The sequence below is a fragment of the Fukomys damarensis genome, unplaced genomic scaffold (genome assembly GCF_012274545.1).
Source record: "Fukomys damarensis isolate Sample0158 unplaced genomic scaffold, DMR_v1.0_HiC HiC_scaffold_9, whole genome shotgun sequence".
Classification (NCBI taxonomy): domain Eukaryota; kingdom Metazoa; phylum Chordata; class Mammalia; order Rodentia; family Bathyergidae; genus Fukomys; species Fukomys damarensis.
The window spans coordinates 11,374,542-11,394,900 of record NW_022900921.1 but is presented as its reverse complement, the minus strand read 5'-3'; the positions used below and the strand labels follow the sequence as shown (position 1 = coordinate 11,394,900).

Here is a 20,359-nt window from a genome sequence, read left to right as displayed (position 1 = left end):
TGACTGGGAGTGTAAGGCGCAGAAACACCAGACAGCTTCTGGGGAGGTTTATGGAACACTTCCGCTTTATTCAGGAAATGCACAGGCTTATATAGGGACAACCATGGGGGAGGAGCATTTAACATTTGGCGCTATCTTATTGGAGACATAGTGGAGTGATTTTTCTTGGGCAAGATTAAGGAGTCACGGACAAGGGGTGGAGGTGTAGCCTGTTGGACCCAGCAACTATGCACTTAAGCGAGTTAGCTCAGGAGACAGGAGTGCGGTGCACGTGGCCTAGACAGGCTTGAACTTCTCCCAATTCCTTTTGTCTTTGACTCCAGAGCGTTCGCTAAGAAAACCACATTTTTATGAGTTTGTTTATACTTTTTATGGGCTAGGAAGATGATTTTTAAGGTAAAGAGCAACAAAATAATTTTAAGCAGGGTCAACATAGAGGGCGATGACAATATCAATCCTTTAGCCCAGGAACTTAGGTTTTTCCACCCAGCTTGAATGCCAGACCAGATTCTCTCTCATACATTATTAAGAGTAACAACATCAAGAGCCTGTGTATCATGTAACTGAACAATAACATGAGTCAAGGTGTGTAAATGTTGATCATACGTGGGATCCCAGGTTTTTCATATATAATTTGACAGATTTTTATAATCCTTACAATGTTGACAATGATGAGGAGTAACACAAATATGGGTGAAATTTGCATGCCAACGGCTTAGAATCTTAGTCTCTAATAAATGAATTTTTTCCCAAAGATTTAGCTGGGTTTGTAAATTTAAAATGGCAACACAGACATCTTGAAACAGTAGGGCAGTTTCTCCAAAGGCCTGTGTGGTATTTTTGTCAACTGGTTGGCAGCCATGGCGGAGATTCCCAAATTACGTCTACTGTGAGGATGAAGCATAAGGTTAAAGAGTGGATCTGAATTCTGCCAATCTTTGTAAGATTTACTAAAAGCCAAACAGCAGGAGGTGTTCTAGGTAAATATAGATACCAAAGAGAGGAATGATTAAACATAAGAGGGTTTATACAAGGGGTCAAGCAAAATTGGGATGATATAGGTTGGCTTGAGGCCCACAAACTGAGAATCATTCCCAAAGGGTCTGGGTAGCTGACCCTGCTACAGCTGTGGGATATAGGAAAAGGAACATGAAAGGGGAAGGCAGACAAGCGCTGAAGGGAAAGGAGATAATAGGCCAACCTATGGTAACAAAGATAAAGATAGAGGGTTAGGTACCAGAGCCCATACTTGCGGATTTGGGAAGGGAGGAGGACCAGCCTGTGTTGAATTCGCAATGAGGACTGCAAAGAGTAGGACCACTAGCATAGTGACTGGGACCGGTTTAGGGATTCCGGGTGGTGGGCGTCCTCACTGTCCAGGGCCAGAGGAGGTGGCAGGGACCCTCCACTAGACAGCTGTGGAGGTGCAGTGGGGACTGCGGCTGCAGCTCTGCCAGGAAGGGTCCAGGGTCTCCGGCTGCGCCAGCCCCAGGGGCCTTCAGAGGGAGGGCTCCCAGGGATGGCCATGCCAAGTCTCCCCAGACACCCACCACACTTCTTCGGTCACAGCCACACTGCGGTGTGGGGGCACCAGGGTGATAAACACAGACGAGGCGACTCTCTCGAGGCCATCGTTCCAGGTCCTGGGATCTCAAATCCTGGAAGAGCCGAGGTTCTGTAGGTCCTGGGAGGCCTGCTGGGAGCGCCCCGGCTGGCCTTCGGAAACTGGACAGCGAGGCTTCCCGGGGCGACCTGGACCTCCCCCCACAGCCTCCACCGACCCCTGCGGCCTTTCTGCGCCCACACACTGCGCGCGCTAGCCCGCTGGGGGCGTCGCTCACCTCGGACCTGGAGCAGCTGCACCTGCACCTGCCGCCACCCCAGGCCCCGGCTGAGCCCCGCCCGCCCTCCACAGGCCCTCGGAGTCCGGAGTCAGAGGACGAAGAAGATCCACAGGATCGGTAAGATGGCAGTGAACAAGGTGGAGGCCGAAATCTTGGACTGGAAAAGGTGGGCTCTTCCGGATGACCATTATTCCAGTGAGGTGGGTGTTTGGGGGGGGGCTTGTCAACGACAGGAAGTGAAAGACCAGCGGGCGGGGCTGACGCCTTTAGGGAAGAAGAAAGCGGAAGAGACAGCCCGCCCACGCCATCTTTTTAAAGAGGCTTTTGTCTGCCATCTTTAAAGCACTCAGGGGTCCCTACACTCGCCTAAGTTTGGGCTGGAAACGCCTCGGACGCCTTTACGGCATGAGGACCCTTTACTAAGGTGGCCTGTACTGGCCGTTCTTGATTTAAGAGATTACCCAGTAGCTTCGATATTTACCCAGTAAATGCGAGCCCGCCCGCGAGCCTGCTTCGGGAACAATCTCCGGTAGCTCCAACTGGGAGTGTTAGGCAAAGAAACACCAGCCAGCTTCTGGGGAGGTGTATGGACCACTTCCGCTTTATTCAAGAAAGGCACAGGCTTATATAGGGACAACATGGGGGCGGAGCATGGGAGGAGCATTTAATATTTGGCAGTATCTTATTGGAGACACGGTGGAGTGATTTTTTTTTCTTGGGCGGGGCAAAGGAGTCACGGACTAGGGGTGGAGGTGTACCTGTTGGACCTAGCATCTATGCACTTAAGCAAATTAGCTCAGCCTTAGCAAGGTCTCCAAGTTAGCTCAGGAGGAGTGCAGCTCACCTGGCCCAGCCAGGCTTAAACTTCTCCCACAGACTAGTGAAACTGCGAAACTATGTGTTTTACTTTATATACTTAAATTTAAATTTAAATCTAAGCAACCACATGTGGCTAGTAGCTACCAGCTAAGAAGTACAACTCTATAGCAAAAGATGTCTATAGCACAGATGTCTCCAGGGTGCATAATTCCTGGTCACGGGTTATAGAATCCAGGGAACAATGACAGAACGAGGTTCTATGCCCAACCTTACAAGGTGTTCTGTATGTCATGAAAATGTCTATCATAACAGGTTTCACAAAAGGGGAAAAAAAGAGGAGATACATGACCTCACATACAAACAAGCTCTAATACTTCGCATCATCAGTAAATAATGCCTGGAAATAAGAAACTATCTTTTAGAGATTAAAAAAAAAAAAGCCAGGCCTATGAGGTCTCAATAGGATACAGCTCTGTAGACCATGCGATGTGAAAGGAAAGATGAAATGGACCTATAAGCACCCCCATTCTCTTCTTTTGTATGTTATCAAATTTTTTAAATGTTTTAGCTGTATAGTTCTCTAATATTATGACCTGAGGACTTCATTTTTCCCAGTACTGACTTAGCCTTGTTTTTGGCCTATGCAAAATGATCAATAAAGAATTTTTCTTGGGGGGGGTTGTTTGTTTTTATTTTCTGTACCAGGGATCAAACTCTGATCCTTGCATTTACAAGGCAGGCAGCAGCACCACTGAGCTAAACTCCCAGCCCAGTAAGTGACTTTTGAAGAAAGAGATAGAGAAAGGAAAGATAATGGCTATTTGTCATATTTTCCTTAAAATGGTTAAATGAATGAGAAGAGATTCAAACACTGATTTGCACACAGTAGGTACTCTATCAGTACATAATAAGTTGTTTCATTAATACACAATCAAATTAACTATATTTAGATATCACTCTGATGGGATTTTAATTATGTTTATAAGTGTCAAGTGATTAAATGTCTATATACTGTCTATCAAGGGCTAACAAATTTGAAAACAGGAGTTCCTAGAGCTGTGCTCTGGGCTATACCTATTGACCAAACTGTCTTCACTAGGAGCTGGTGTCTGTCATATCAAAAGAATATTAAATTATGCTTAATGGTTTCTGCTTGTTTTATAATAGGCTCAGGACTTTTTTCTCTGGAGCATTGAATTTCAAAGTAATCATGACTGAATTAACAGCTACATTTTATATCTTGTTTATAAAAAAGGGTAATCATAAGCATCATCTAGTTTGTAAATTAGCAGATGCATTAATTAGGGTAATTTAGCTGCTATTCCTAAAAAACTAATATTTCAGTGTCTCTACAAAATACAAGAGTATTTTTCACATAACACTCCAATATGAACTTTCCTAGTTAGAGGGTTTTCTCCTCAACACAGTAATTTGGGGCTCAGGTAGCTTGCATCCTATAGTTCTACAGTGTTCTCTATGGCTTCAAAGACCTCTGTGTCTGGGCAATTGATAGAAGAAGAGAAAGCAGAAAGGGCATACCAACTTCTTGGGAAACCCAGCTTCAAAGGATTTTCTGTTGTATATCCATAGGGGAATTAGTCATATGGCCACCCACAGAAGTAAAGAGTTCTGGGATATGTAGTCCCAGCTAGGCAACTGCCTCTCTCTGCTAGATGCACACTATGAAAAGAGAATAACAATTTTCTGGTGGGCAGCTATCCATCTTTGCCACAACCTGCATTAGCCCTCTAGTAGAATTCTTAAGTTGAGCTAAGAAAAACATCTAATGCACAGACCCAGATAAGAGCTAGTGCTCTTTCAAAGAAAAATATGAATTAAATTAATCAAAGTGTCACTAAACTCAGTTCTCCAAACAGGAAATCAAAGGATAAGTTTGTGGTAAATGTCTAAGAATGCCCTTCATACCTCTTCTTGCCTGTGGATTGGAATATTTCCTTGTGTGTCGGTAAGAAAATCCTGGCCTATTTACAGTACTCTTGCTTATGCATTTGCTAAATGGCTCACCAGCTGTCCCCCAAAATTTGTAAGTTTGCTGACTGACCCAGCTTTACCCTTTCCCCAACTCCCTCCACCAATTATGGTGTTTCAAACTGCCAGATGATTGGACAGCTGCAGTGCAGCTGGAGGGGAGAATTTAGGAGGTATTAAACAGGTTTCTCCTTGGAACCTGAAATATTAAGGTTGTGTGTGTCAGAACAGAAGGAAGAATTTGAATATTTTTGATTTATAACTCTTGTTTTTGTTTTGGCAGCTTCAGCTTCAAATTCAGGTTTCCACGATGGTGAGACAACACAGAATGTATTGCTCTGTTGTCACATCATGAATTACTGTTGTATTGATGACACTGGAACAGTGTTATGTGAATATCTTTCCATAAATATAAGGTATGTCCCATATTTCTTCTTGTTCATTAGAATGGCTTGAATCATGAAAGCAAGTACATTTTTATGTCAGATAATTCTTATCTTTGGCATTACATTGTATTACTAAAATTACATTATCAATGGGTATAGTCACCCCTGCTATCGTTTGACACTAAAAAAATATAAATATGTATTCATTTATATCAAATCAACAGTATGGGAAATGACCAATGATTCTACTGTTAACACTATAGATAACAATGTACGCTGTAGGAATGTCAAGAACTATAAATGAGAAAGTAAATAAAAGGTACTCATCAGTCTCTCACACATCACAAATATTGCCTAATTATTACTATGATCTTTAATTTTAGATGGATTAATGGAGTCCCACAGAGCTTGGAAATAATTATTTCTGGAGCTGAGGATTTAGTTCAGCGGTGCCACACGTGCCTCACAAACTCAAGGTCCTGAGTTCAATTCCTGGTACCAGAAAAATAAAAAGGAATTGTTTCTGGATATGTCTGTGATAGTATTTCTGGAAAAGATTGGCATTTGAATCAGTGGATTAAATGAGGAATATTCACCTTCACATAATGTGGGTGAGTACCATCCAACTGTCTCAGGGCCCAGAGACAACAAAAAGGCAGAGGAGGAAAGGAAAATTCTCTTTCTCTCTCTCCCTCCCACAGTTGTGGGTTGGGAGGGCATTGCCACACTCTTGAGGCCTGGAACTTCGGGCTGTATGGTCACCTCTTGCACATCTGTGATCTACCACCACTCTATACTGATCAACAAATATTCTACTCACAGCATCCAGGGCTTGGTCCTCTGGTGGCCGCTGGCACTGCCCTGCTCCATTGAGCAAGGAACAGCCATGACATCAAGAACAGCTGTTCTAAGATTCTGATGACCAAAGCATTGATCCAACATTCTTGACCTATTTTGCATACCCATCCCCCCTTCCATTCTTGGATATTAGAAACTGGAGTTCTTCAGCCTTTAGACTCAACAACTTGCACGAACAACCCCATCAGATTCTAGGCCATCAGCCTTGTACTGAGAGCTACACAGTCAGCTTTCCTGGTTCTGAGGTCTTCAGACTTGAACTGAGATGTACCAGCAGCTTCCCCTAGATAATCATGGGAATTCTCAGCCTCCATAATCACAGGAGCTAACTTTCCTAATTTATCCTTTCTCCTCTATCCATCTATCCATCCGTCTGTCCTTCTGCCTGCCCATCCATCCACATATCCTATTGGTTCTCTCTGGACAACTCTGACTAAGACAACACCTCCACTATTATAACTGACCTTAGTGAACAACTAATACCCTTGAGGATGCTACCACTCCAGTTTTCTTGGGAGGCGCATCTCTATACCAATCTCAATAGGCTGTCACCACCTCCATTCTGTAGGGTTAAACCTATGATCGAGGTCTAATCAAATAACCACACAGTGAGAAGCAGTTCATTGATGGGCAGGTGACTCGAGCAGTATGATCTTTAAAAAGCAAGAGATTTGCTGGAACCAGTAGTAAAAGTTGTTTCAGATTTCTGTTACCAATCTTGACTGGTAGGATATAAGCTTACAGGAGCAAAAGACCACCATATGCAGAGAATGTACATGAAGATAAAGTCAACAGAAACAAAGAGCTAAGAGTTGGAAGGAAATAAGACCTTACCATAGTATCTAAAAACTGGGGCTGCAGAACCCCCCGCCAAACTCCAAATGCATCTTGTTTTTGCTAGAGTTTTTGTGACAGGGATTCTGGCACTTTCCATGGAAAGAGTTAAAATGAGAGAAATTAGGGAAGTGTGACAATTGCCAGACATCTTTTATCAGTGACAAAATAAGATAATTAAAAGACAAAATGTAAATTCTTTTAACATTTACATAAAACTTGCAAATTGTATCTTCTATATATACCAAGGTATTAACAAAAGTTGCTACAACACATAAACCCTAAATCTTAATTAAAGTTTATTTTTCATTCACAATGCAGTTGACAGAATTTAGTTGGCCCTCCTCTACCTTGCTGTTACTATACCATCTGGAATATGTGTTCCCCACAACAAGGAAGGAAAGGTCTGAAGAATCACCCATGAGAATTTAAGGCCCATTGGACAGACTCTGTCACATGACCCAAATTGAAGTGCAAGGGAAGTTGGGAAATATAATCTTCCTCCATGTCCACTACGAGAAAACAGTCTGATAAATACAACATTATCTCTGCCACCTCTTCTTCTGGGTCGTACTAACATATTTGGGCTAGGGCATCAGGACTTAATGACAGAATTGAAAATGAGATGGGTGTTCTGGGCAAGCAACATCCTAGAGTGAAAGTAGAACTTGCTTACCAGTCCAAAGAAGTCAGATGATTACAAATATCAAATACAACTTCAGAGGAGAGATCCAAAGAAAGGCAAGCTTTAGAAGAGATGAACTAGAGGTTAGGGAGGCAGAGGCTGGAGGAATTCCTCGGCCATAAAAATGAAGTCACTGACATTTATTGTAGGGCACCAAAAGTCTCTCCATAGGCAGATGGGCAGAATATTTATAATGCTCTTTTGACATGGGCAAGGCAGATATTACTAACCCTGCTTCACAAGTAAGGTTCAGAAGGTAAGGTGACTTGCCCAAGGCCACACAGCTAGTAAGAAGTAGAAATAAGATTAAACCTAAACCTCTGACATTGAATTCATGGTGCATGGGTTGAACTATTTATCACACCCTACCATTTCCCTTCAATCTGCCCTCAGGAATTCCATGTGCCTGTTGATAAGAAAGAAGAGATAATACTAATCCTCCATAGTCAAGTTTTTCTACACAAGGAATGCATTCACAGGCTTTCTCTTTTCTGTCCTACTCTATTTAAAAAGGTGTTGAGCCTTCAATGACTGAGTCCTCAGTGCCACACTGAATAGACTACTCTTATGCCCTCATTGCCAATATGTATCCCCTCCCTTAGTATTTGTCACAATGTTTAATGGCTTGTTTACTTATCCATGTACCCATCTGGCCAGGAATTCACTGAGAGCAGAGACTGCACCTATCTGAAACTTAGTGCTACCCCTAAGATCTAGCATGGTGCCTGGCACATAGTAGGGGCTCAATAAGTATTTATGGTATTAACAAATGAATAATGGTCAAGTAGCACTTCTCATGCCATATTAGAATTTCCAGCTGTTTTAACTGTAAGTATTCTACTCTTGCCTAGACTTGTTATTCTCCCTAAAGGCAGCCACTCTAACTACTAGAATCCTCCTGAGTAGCATCCTCACTGCCAAGTGTCTGGCACAGAATCAGCACTCCATGTTTGTATGTATGGGATACATAAATAAAGAAGGAAGTAATATCATTTTGTAGCACTCATATACCTACATTGTATAGTTGTTTTTAAAAATCAAGAATACTCATATCACCTGGCCTCTTTAAACTCTCAAAGCGCTCATTGCTATTAATATCCAGGTAATACTCCTTAAACTTACCTAAAGACTCTTCCCCATATCCCTGACAGAAACGGGGCTGAAAAGGGTAGCCTACTATCTGGGGATCATAAACCCTTGAGCTTCTGATAAAAGCTATAGCCCTTCTCCCAATAGAAAAAGTCTTATGTTATAAGCATGCATTTTTACATGGGGCTTTGCATGCTGAAGCACCCCTAGACCTTTTGTGAACCCACAACACCAGAGTAGAGGTTTCCCAAGAGCCCACCTAATCCAGCACAAAATGCAGAGGGAACTCAGCTCTGCCAAGGGCTTTTCCAAAGCTTCTCGAATGTAAAGATTCCCACCCCTCCTGAAGGCCAGCTCTCTGTTAGGAATTCAGAATGGCTTTTTAGAGCAATCCCTCAGTCTCCCATGATACTTGTCTGACAACCTCTTAATCTTGGCAAGAGCTGCATTAAACCAACCTGTCATCATTCGTCGCTGCACACAGTGGCAGTTCTCAGAGAAACACACACTAAGAACCAGACTCCTCAACCCTGTAAAATAAATTACAATTTAGGGGCCTCGTTGCTCCACAACCAAGATGCAAAGAGGTAGCAAGCCAAATTCAGGCTGGAGGCGAGCTGCTCCTCCCTAGGTGTCATAGAAGCCATTAAAAGGGGTGTTCCAACCGGCTCTCCTTTTGGCCCTGCCCTGCTAGGTTAAAACAAAAGAACGGAGCCAAAGAGTGAAAAGGTGTCAGGTATTCATTTGGGCAAATTCGAAGAAATCTGTTGTTACCCCAGTTGTGGAGAAACTGTTTCATCAGTTACCTCTATGACCTGTGAGCTGCTATTCGTTTTTAAAATAAAGTCAAACTACATCCACCTAACACCCAAAATACTCAGGAAATATAAATAACAGCAACAACAATAAAAAAAAATAGTAATTGGTCAAAGGCATGTGTGGTCAAATCCTTCTTTTTTTTTAATTCTTTTACAAACTCCATCGTTTACAAATTATAATTGCAGATGTGAGTTATTCTTTTTGATCTTGATCATATGCTAAGCACTTTCAAGTGTTTCTGTGAGTTATCTATGTTAAACTGATGGCAAAATTATCCTCTAGTCTTCACCCTAGTCTTCCACCCTGGAAGAGAAGGCCTGCCAGGCTCTGGGTTTGTCAGAGTTACTTGCATTGGCTAATGGGATATTAGCAGATGTGAAACAAGCAGAGGCATTCAAAAGCATTTGTCCATTTTCACTTGCATTCTAGTACCTTTCCCATTACTGTAAGATTCTGCCCAGGCTAGCCTCTGGCAGGGTGAGAGGTATCGGGAGCAAAATCAAACTGCCCTGGCTCTATTAGCCACAGACACTAAGATCCACAAGCAAGTTCTGACTAGATGAGCAGACTTACCTAGCCAACAACATCTTGGTGACCAAGACAAGTGTGCAAAAATTCGCCTTTCATTGCTTATTATTGTACACCACTGAATTTTTGATGGCTGTCACACTACATTATGACATAGATACCCGATACACTAATAATGCCCCAAACACAGTTCTAACACATAACATAAAGAGAAGAAAACAAATTAAGCAAGGCTCTTCCTCAAACATTATAGATTATATTATCTAATTTGAAAATTTTAACAACTCTATGAAATAAGGTACAATCCCATGTGTATACAAAGAAAGTCAGGTATAAAATGGTTAAATTACTTGAACAAAGCATTACAGTCTGGAAGTGGAACTGGAATTCCCATCCCAGGCTATGTAATATGATGGTAAGTAACTTAACTCTAGTCAGCGTTCATTTCTACATCTGTACGATGGTGATGATGGTGATGGTGATGATGATGATGATGATGATGATGATGATGCTGACCACAGGAAATACTGTAAGGATTAAATGAGATCATGCATGTAAGCACTTGCCATAGGGTTTCTGCACATGAACAACTCAGGAAAGTTTTGCTGGAACAATGCTAGCTCTTCTACTATGAAAACCACGGCTGCTGTGGATGGCTATCGCTGTCACTGTTGTTAGGCCATCTGAATGCAGAGTCTGACTACTTAACAAATTCTTTGTCATTTGTTGTTCTGGTCTAGTTTCTTATCCTTTCTACCTGTTCAAGGCGTACATAGCACTGACTGATAAGTCTGGTAAATGTCATTCTTCTTGTCACAGAAGAAGGTTAGAAAATATTCAGACAACTTTAAAACCTTAATCCCTCTAAATCCAGAGGGCCTTGGGTCATTTCTGACAGATTCACTACTAAGGGTTTATTATACACTTGAACTAGAACCAGGCACATCTAAAAGAAGAACCTGCAACATAATTTGCTGGGTCCAATGTGAAACAAAAGCACTGGGCCTGTTTTTCAAGTATTAGGAATTTTAAAAAAGATTTTCAAAATGCTTAACGTCAGAACATTGAATCGAGCATGGAACCCTACTAAATATAGTATCTTCTTCTTGGAACTGCTTTGAAGACTAAAGATATGAGCATTTCCAGTCCTTAAAGGAATGTCCTACAACAGGTAAATATTCAATATTAGTGGTGTGAGCTGTCACCATTACTGTTAGACATTTGTCGATATAATGAAGAAAATCACCCCAAAGAGGTGAGGCCAATTCATCTTTTCAAAGTCACTGAATGGCCAGTTTCTCAAACGGATTTCATAAACAGCTCTGAGAAGCAAAATCAGAGGCTTCTCCATCCCACAGCTAAAGACATGGATGTTCCATGAGCAAGTGTAGCTATCTAGAGTTCACATACCAGGAACTGGTAAAGTCAGCCTGGAAGCCAGGTGACCTAGCCCTCTATCTAGTCCTTCTACCAAGTCCTCTCATCACCATCTACAGCTGGTCCTGATAGAATTCCTACATAGAAAACTTTGCTTAGCTGGTATAGTCAGGTCCTAACTACCAAGACAGGATTAATCATTCACTTTGCCAGGAGGATTGCAAGGTTGAAGCCAGCTTGTAAAATTTAGCAAGATTCTAGGTCAAATTAAATTATAATCAGGCCCCCCCAAATATAAAGACCCAATTCAGAAATGGGCATCTGAACTGAACAGACATTTCTCAGACAAAGAAGTAAAAGCAGCAAGTAAATATATGAAAAAATGTTCCACATCACTGGTCATTCGAGAGATGCAGATGAAAACAACACTAAGATTCTACCTCACCCCACAAAGAATGGCTGCTATCAAGAAATCAGCTGGGCATGGTGGTGCATGCCTGTAAATCCCAGCACTCAGAGGCTGAGGAAGGAGGATTGCTGTGAGTTCGACACCAGCCTGGGCTACACAATGAGTTCCAGGTCACTCTCAACTACATAGTGAGACCCTGTCTCCAAAAAACCAAAAAAGAAAAAAAGAAGTCAAACAATAACAAATGTTAGCAGGGTTGTGGGGCAAAAAGAACCCTTCTCCATTGTTGGTGGAAGTGCAGACTGGTACAACCACTATGGAAATCAATATGGAGATACCTCAAAGAGCTGGGACTAGAGGTTCCATGTGACCCAGCCATCCCTCTGTTGGGTATCTTTCCAGAAGAATTAAAAGAATCATATCACAGGGATATATGTGCACCCATGTTTATAGCGGCATAGTTTGTAATAGCTAAAAGTTGGAAACAGCCCATTTGCCCGTCAGTTGGAAACTGGAAAAAGAAGATGTGGTTTTTCTATAAAATGGAGTACTACTCAGCCATAAAGAATGAGAAAGTGGATTCATTCATAGGAAAATGGATACATTTTGAGTATATACTCCTAAGTGAAATAAATAAGTCACACATGTATAAATATGAAATAGTTTCTCTGGTGTGAAAAACTATAATAGTACATAAGATCCCAGTGATATAATTGACCATGTGAAATAGGAAGAAAGGTGCTAAAGGTGTGGGGAAAGTGGGAAGGGTTGGGGAAAGGTAATAAGGGAAAAGAGAAAATGAAAAAATGGAAATAAAGTATTTGTAAATGGGGAGGGTAGGAGGGGGTGAGGGGAGGGCAGGGACAAGGGGAAAAAATGAGAACCAAGACCTGTCATGTAAAGGTACAAGATGCCAATGAAGAATGTAACTGTACTGCATCCCTAGAATGTACCAATAAACTCAATGAGAGAATAAATAAATAAATACATTTAAAAGGGGGTGGGAGTGTAGCTCAATGCTCCCTGGGTTCAATTCCCAAAGTAGGGGGAGAGGGGACTGGAGGGGACCAAAAGGGAGGGGAGAGGAAGGAAAGAGAGGAAAGAGGAGAGAGGAGAGGAAAGGGGAGAAAGAGAAAGCAGTCCAGCTTGCATAGAGATCCGTATGAGAAGTTCCCTGAGGCACTTACTGCCCTGTGACTCCCATTCAAACTGCCCCTGTGCGCAAACCATAGACCACAAGAAGGGATGGACTGGGAGAGCAGTCCACTGGAAGTGAGTCTACGTAAAGACTTAACCCTTATTATCTCAATCTGGGCATTATCTCAGCTGATAGCTTGGGCTCGTTAATTCTTTGTCGAGGGAACACGTTTTGTGAATTGGAGGATATTTAGCAGTAACCCTAACTTCCACCCACTAGACGCCAGTTGCATCACCCCATCCAGGTGTGACAACCAAAGATCCCTTCAGACTTTGCCAATAATCCCACGGGAAAAGAGAGAGAGAGGCAAAACTGCTCCCAATTGAGAACCACTGACCTAACCTTTCTGGATGGCAATGTCCTCAGTGATAATTTGGAGATGATGATTAAAATCCCTGCTTCATCAGATTCTAAGTGTTGAATGAGATGATCACACCTTAGAGAGCACAGAAACTGACATACAGCTAAATGGGCCATAAATACTACATGCCTTTACTATTGTGGTGCCTCCCAAGGAAGGGGGATCTTTTCAAGAGCTCCATAAGCTCCCCAAATTTGGAAATGGAAATTGAATGTGATAAATACATCAGGAAGACCCTCTTCTTCACCTTAAAGGAGTGCCCTACAAAGAACTCACAGCTCAGACTAGGTTCACAACATAGAGCTTCCATTTACAATGTGTGCCTTAAAGCAAATTGCAAGTTTGTGTTAGCTCATCTCTAAAATAAAGATAGTAATAGATGGGGATGGAGGTGTAGCTGAGTGGTAGATGCTTTCCTGGCATGATCAAGGCCCTAGGTTTGCTCTTCAGCACTGCACACACACACACACACACACACACACACACACACACACACAGAAACCCTAAGATTTAGTTCTCAATCGCTGGCTACCCTGTCTCCCTGATTGCCTTTGATTCCTTTTCTTCTTGCCACACTCCTGCTACACAAAGAGTAAGACCATACCACTCCCCAGTGAGAGATGCTGTTTCCTTCCTGCAATGTTAACATCTACAGACATCCAGAATGTATATAGTTGTCTGAGCACTGGGGTCCTACAGACTTGGGCTCTTGGGCAGGGCAAACTCATCTCACTTCTCTCATCCATGAGTGTTTTCACCTCTACAGTAGGAATCACAGTGGTGCCACTTTATAGGATTCTTGTGAAGATAAAGTGAGATCATTCATATAAAACACCACAGAAAGCCCAGCACAGAGGAAGCGCTCCATGCTCTATCACCATGGCAATGAAGATATTGAGAAGAGAGAGGAAAAAAACTGGCTGGGAAGAGGAGGAGGAGGATACGGCTCTCCATGACCTGTTCCCATAGCATTTTGAGAGCTCACAAGGAGCCCAGAACTCTATCTACCTCCCTGCCTGACTTGACCTGCACACCCTCAAAACCAAAAACTCCTCCCTAGTCCAGCCTCTCCCAGGCCAATTGTTGCAACTTTTCCGCAGGCTCCCTGCAAAAGACTACAGTGGATTAAAATACGTATGTATATATTTATGCAGACAAGAAAGAGGAAAAGTGTAACTTCTAGTCAGAGCCTAAATTTCCTGCCTCCAAAGCCCAGCTGGATACCAAGAGTTCTAACAGAAAACAGCCACACAATTAGCTGGAGTTCTGTAGCTGTCTGCAGCAGACTGCTTACACCGATGTCTCGATAGGTGGTCTCCCAGTTCATCAGTTCATAAATAAGTAATTTGAAATGTGTTCCTGAGGGAAATTTTCCTCCTGCCTCTCCCCAACAGACTGTACTCATCACTTTTCCCATTCTCCAGGTAGCTGCCGTCCTCATTTATAATGGCCAGAGGAACTACACTGTTCTAATTCCTGCTTCATTACATTGTCTAATGCGAGTTTTCACCAGCCTCACAACTCCACATTTCTTTATATCGATACGAAAAAAACTTCGCATATATTATTTATTAGCACTCCGGAGGCAGCTTTGCTCCAGGTTTACATAGAATATTTTTACATACAAAGCAAGACAGAGACATCAAGTTCTGGACAGAGGTTTGGAAATGCTGTTGATCAGGTCTCAAGCAGCACATACGTATGCAATGGACAGGTGCACGCGTGCAGCACACAAACCACACACAACACACACTTCACACACAGAGCACAAAACCCACATCATCTATCTTGCTTCTTTTTCCTTGGTTCCTACCCTCACCATACATGTAGACAGGCAAATGTGTTGTATACTTTTTTGATGCAGTGTTCCAACTTTGTATTTTTCCACTCGAGAAAATGCACAACCAGATCAAAAGCACCTGGTCACTTAGGACAACCAGAGTCCCCCACTGGTGAAGCTAATGGAGTCACTAATTTGCCTGGCCAATAAAACCAATGATTTCTCTACTAAAAGCCTTTGAGTGAAGCCTCCAGGGCTTGCTCAAGGGTAATGGAAGGGGGCTAGTTTCCTCTTAGCCAATAACCTAATTATTTTTTTAAAGCACTAACTGTACCTTTCATTATAATAATGCATATAATTGATTTTACTGATTATGCCTTTCATGGCATCTATTAGTCACTGTGAACTATATTTACCTCTTTTTGTTGTTTTTATAATTGTTTAGCTTTGGAGTCCCATAATAGGTAATTAATAAAATATGTTAATCTGAGAGTAATTTACCTACTGAGATCTCCAGGAATGCTTTTTTCTACTGATAAAGGAATTTCTCAGAAGGCTTTTGTGGAAGGAAATGTTTTCCTGTGAAATCTTGGCACAATCTGAAACCTATATTCAGGTTCATTGTTCATTTTTTTGCCTCTAAACATTCAGAGAATTTCACCAAAAGAAATTAAAAGTGAGTATTGGGGTCATACAGTTATGGACAACTGGAGGCAATAACCAGTACACTCACCTTCAAAGAGAACCATCCAGTTAGGTCATTAATGACACTGAGCTGGCAGCTATTGGACAGCTGTGTAAGGAAGAGGCTAAAGCAGATCAAGATTATTGCAATGCAAGCAAAGCAAAACCAAAGGGATGAGAGGACGGAAAGAAAGAAGAGAAATGGCACTATCTAGGGATGAATCTTATACTAGAGGCAGCTTTCAGCCAGGAGAGGCTGAAAAATCCAGGTGTGGTCTCTTCAGTACAATTCATCTGTATCTCTGAGGGATAAAGCACTGCAAGAGGAAGCCCCAGGTCATTTTTTGAGATGCTGGAGAGACAGCCCAAGCAGATATGCTCACAGCCTAGAATGGTATTTAAAACTGAGAAGACAGACCTAGCTCACAGGTATGCCCTGGAACTTGGTGGTCTTGGTCATGTCATCTTCTCTTCCATTGTTAAGTTTAGGGATGAGCAGTAGCACCTACCACTGGATCCTTGAGAGATCTGACAGTGACGTGCTTGTAATAAACGAACACAGAGCTTTTTGCATACTGATGCTTCTCAACCTTGGCACTATGGACATTTTGGGGCAAGTAATTTGTGAGGGCAGGCGGAGTGAAGCTATGCATTATACCGAGCTTAGTAGCATCCCTGTCTCTAGCTGCTAGATGTCAACAAGTAGTCTCACTTCTTGCCCCAGTTGTGACAACAAAAACTGATTCTAAATATTAAGAAGTATCTTTTGCGGGGTAGGATTGAAGGGACAAGCACAGTACCTGAGAACAACTGGCCTACAGCAAAGACTCCGTAAACATGAACTTAGTATCACAACATCACAATGAGCTTTTCTGAGAATCAACTAGCAGCACAGATGAAAAAAGCCATCTTTTCTCATCTGGCGGGGAGTTAGGGTGTTCTGTGGTCAATTCTTCCATCTCTTCTTATCATCACAAGGAGTAATTCCAGACTTCAGTTTGCATATGCCTCACTGTCATGCAGGAACTTCTCTCCAGACAAGGCCAGAGTCTCACCACACCTGCTGGGTACTGAACTGACTTCAGGTTACAGATTACACACTGCGAAAAGCAGGAGCCATCTCACACTTGACTCAAACTTCTGGACAGATAAACTATACCAACTGCAAAAGGGCCACCAATTCCAATCACACACCACACACACACACACACACACACACACACACACACACACACACAAACATATGCTGACATGTAAGCAAGGAAAGGCTACAGTAAGCTCCTCAGTGGATGGAGAAGAATTGAAAGTATTTAGACCTTATCCCTAAAAGCAAAGTACGGAAGCCAAGTTAGCCTAAAGCAAATTAACCCATTCTGTCTCCTGTGTCACATAATTTTGTCTGGAAATCCACGTCCCAGATGCTCTTCTAGCCCAGACTTTTTCGAATTTAGATTAATATTCATATGGGCCAGTATTTCTTCCCCCCGCCCCAGTTCTGGGGACCCAACCTAGGAACTCATGAAAGATACAGGCACTGTACCACTAAGCCACACCTCAGGGCAGTATCTTTAACTTCTTGAGAGAAACTAATCTTTGTGGGTTTTGCTCGGGTCACGTGAAGGGACCTTTTTATATCACCTCATGTGGCAAACGAGGCTGCCAATGTTAGTGATCTTTCGATTGCTTCACTCTGTAGAAACAGGAAACAAACTCGCATTTGTATCCATATTCACACACAAATCACACATACTGAACACCATAGAAACCATGTCACACAAAAATAACCAAAGATAATTGCTCAAATATATGTTGACAAAACTTATGCATTTATTAAAAAATTGTATCACGACACTCAGATTCATGAACTCTATTTCCCACTTAAGGAGGAAAGTATTCCCTGAGACACCAGTAAAATAGGGGCACCAAAAAGAAAATAAAAGTTCTACTTAAAAATCATAAGTATAGTCATCATGAGAAAAATTAATTTTTAGCCTATTTCCTTACACTTATATTACAGTTTTGCATTGTTTTTATTTTCAATGGCCTCCGTTGAGAACCTAGAGAAGGCGCCACAATTTTTTGAGATAGTCAAGTCTTTAAAATCTTTCACTTTTTTTTTTTTTTTTTTTTTTTTTTTTTTCATTTTGTACCAGGGACCGAACTCGGGTTCTTGTGCTTGCGAGGCAGGCGGCAGAACCACTGAGCTAAACCCCCAGCCCCGAGTCTTTAAAATCTTACCTGGAACTTACAGCACACCCTAACATGTACATTCAAGCTATGAAATGTGGAAAGTCAAGCCCACTAATACTCAGCTTGATACTTGGGAGAGTGGAAAGGGCTTCATTCCAGAAGTTGGGGACCTGGATTTTAGTCCTAGCCTTCCACTTCTTCATTGATAACCCTGTTCAGACCTGCTCCCCAAATATTAAAAACTAGACGGTGGAACTGATATGGTTTCCAACGTTATTCACTTTAGCTTTGGCACTCTATAAACATCACCCCTTGTTCAAGGTTAGCGGCAGTTGTTGCCTGACAGAGACCAAACTGAACACAGCCCCGCCCCTTTCCCACCAAGTTGCCCACACTCACAAACTTGCAAGCGCCCTTCCCTCTCTCCTCCCCCAGTTCCTCATCGCTATGCATCTTCTCTCTCATCTCTGCAGCCCATCACGAGGCCCTCCCCACACCCTACCCCTGGCCAGCACTGCGGGTAGTGCAGCGAAAGGTAGCAATGGGGAACGACAGTCAGGCACATTGAGGGGTTACTTTGCCTGGGGACCCCTTTATCTGAAGTTGTCCTCCAAAGCAGAAGTGAGTTGATTTGCATTTTCCCACTGAAGCACGCAGAGCGGCTGAGGAGTGTTTCTCATTACCAAGCACCAGCTTCTCTGGTTTGCCCTGAGGCCTTCTCTGGGGCTGGAGCAGCTCGGGAAACACCTGTAAGCTGCCCATTTAAATACATGCGAGACAAATCTTTTTGGGGTTTCAAAAGGGAAAGACTAGCGCTTCCCCTCCCTAGCATACATTATCCTTCCTATGAATGCTGAAGGCAGAAATTAGCTCTCTCCAGACTGGCTCATTTCTAGTCAGTAGTCACTGCATCCACAGCACTTTCACTAGTGTTAATGGGCTCAGTTAACAGCTTTCTTGCTCATTCATTCATTCATTCATTCAGTATTTACTGAGCATCTGCTCTGTGCAAAAAGCACTGTATATGCTGGCTCTATATAAGCTACAGAAACCTTTCCTTCTTTCTTTTTCTTTGTCTTCTCTTTTTTTGTGTGGTACTAGGGATCGAAGCAAGAGGTGCTCTATTACTGAGCTCCATCTCCAGATCTTTTTATTTTGACCATGAGACAGGGTCTTACTGAGTTGCCCAGCCTTCCAAGTGGCTGAGATTGCAGACTATACTGTCATGCCTGGCCAGACACAATTCTGACAAGGCTCATACTCTCAAACTGCTCACAGTATCCAGATGAACCCAGATGGGCCTAGATGGAACCCAGGAACCTCACAGAAATCTGCATTGACAGCTACATGGCTTGTTTGAATCTATAGTTCTCCCTGCAAACTCCCAGGCAGCTGCCCCTGAGCTCACTGCTCTGGTTGGGCACCATAACTTAGGTAACTTTGCTGAAGAATGAGAACAAAGAAGAATCATAGCACAGACCACAGTCTTCTGTCACCTTCATGGCTCTCTACTCCACACTGCACTGGCTCTCAGGTCTTTGCTGTCTGGAAGGAACCTTACCATCTCATTGTGACCATTTCTCTGAGAAGTGTAAGCCTGCTCCACTCACCTCCTCCTCCTCCTCACATAGTTAGAAATTCCACAAGATTGGTCTCCTTTTCTTGGTATCTTGGAAACTGGGGGAATAAGCTTTTCTCCTACCATTACTCAAATATCTATAGTACAACTGGAAAAGGGACAGAAACCACACCAATATGCCTGTTCACAGGCAGGCAATTAATAAATACACTGAAAAGATATATTTGTTGAAGGTGGTTGGGAAAAAAACTATGGAGGAGGGAAATATAAAGAGCTCAAAGAAGACAATTTTTTCTCCGAAAGAATATAGTGGCATAGGGCATACGGAGTCTCCCATTATCCAGATCGTTTTTACCCTCACTTACATATGTTTGTCAGTCCCTACTATATACAAAATACTGCTAACTAGCTCATGTAGAAAAATAGAAAATTTTTTCTGTACAGTTCTAGAGGCTGCAAATCCCAAGTCAAGGCACTGGCATCTGGGAAACTTCTTCTTTTCTTGAGGGCAGAGCCCACTTGGTGTACCCACCTCAGAAAGAACCCATCACCACCCAACACTGCCACAGTCCGGATCCCATTTCCAACACGGGAACTTCAAAGGACACATTCAAGCCATTGCATCCTGTCTTCATTTTTCCAGGTGCAGTAAGTCAGGGGCGATAGGTACTCAATCCTGTATGGCAGGCCACTGATGTATTTTCTTTGCCTTATTGAGTGTGCAATTTTTGTTTATTGTTTTCTTCTCATCAACATTTTAAAATGGAATTTATCTACCTCCAAAAAATCAAAGATCTGCTAATACTGGTTTCACATGCCTGCCCAGCAGCAATGGTTCCAGTTTACAAGGCCCCCGAGTCCCTTCTGCATCATAACCAAGCCTGAGAAACTCATCTCCCTCATGGTTATGGCCTCTACAATCCTTTAAAC

The 20,359-nt window shown here is 42.5% G+C and overlaps 1 long non-coding RNA gene across 6 annotated transcripts in view; it reads right to left on the bottom strand.

Annotated features, from left to right (window-relative positions):
• LOC104860936 overlaps nt 1–20,359 on the bottom strand; it is a 645,196-nt gene that overhangs the window by 500,656 nt on the left and 124,181 nt on the right. The window contains exon 1 of one of the 6 annotated variants that reach the window (XR_004516395.1): nt 10,281–10,374. The exons of 2 other annotated variants lie outside the window; for them this stretch is intronic. This is a non-coding gene — a long non-coding RNA (uncharacterized LOC104860936). Of the gene's footprint in view, nt 1–1,550; nt 1,761–1,841; nt 1,907–2,325; nt 2,432–10,280; nt 10,375–20,359 lie in introns of those variants that run through there. 3 more of the 6 variants (XR_004516393.1, XR_004516396.1, XR_004516394.1) reach the window with 3 other exon arrangements.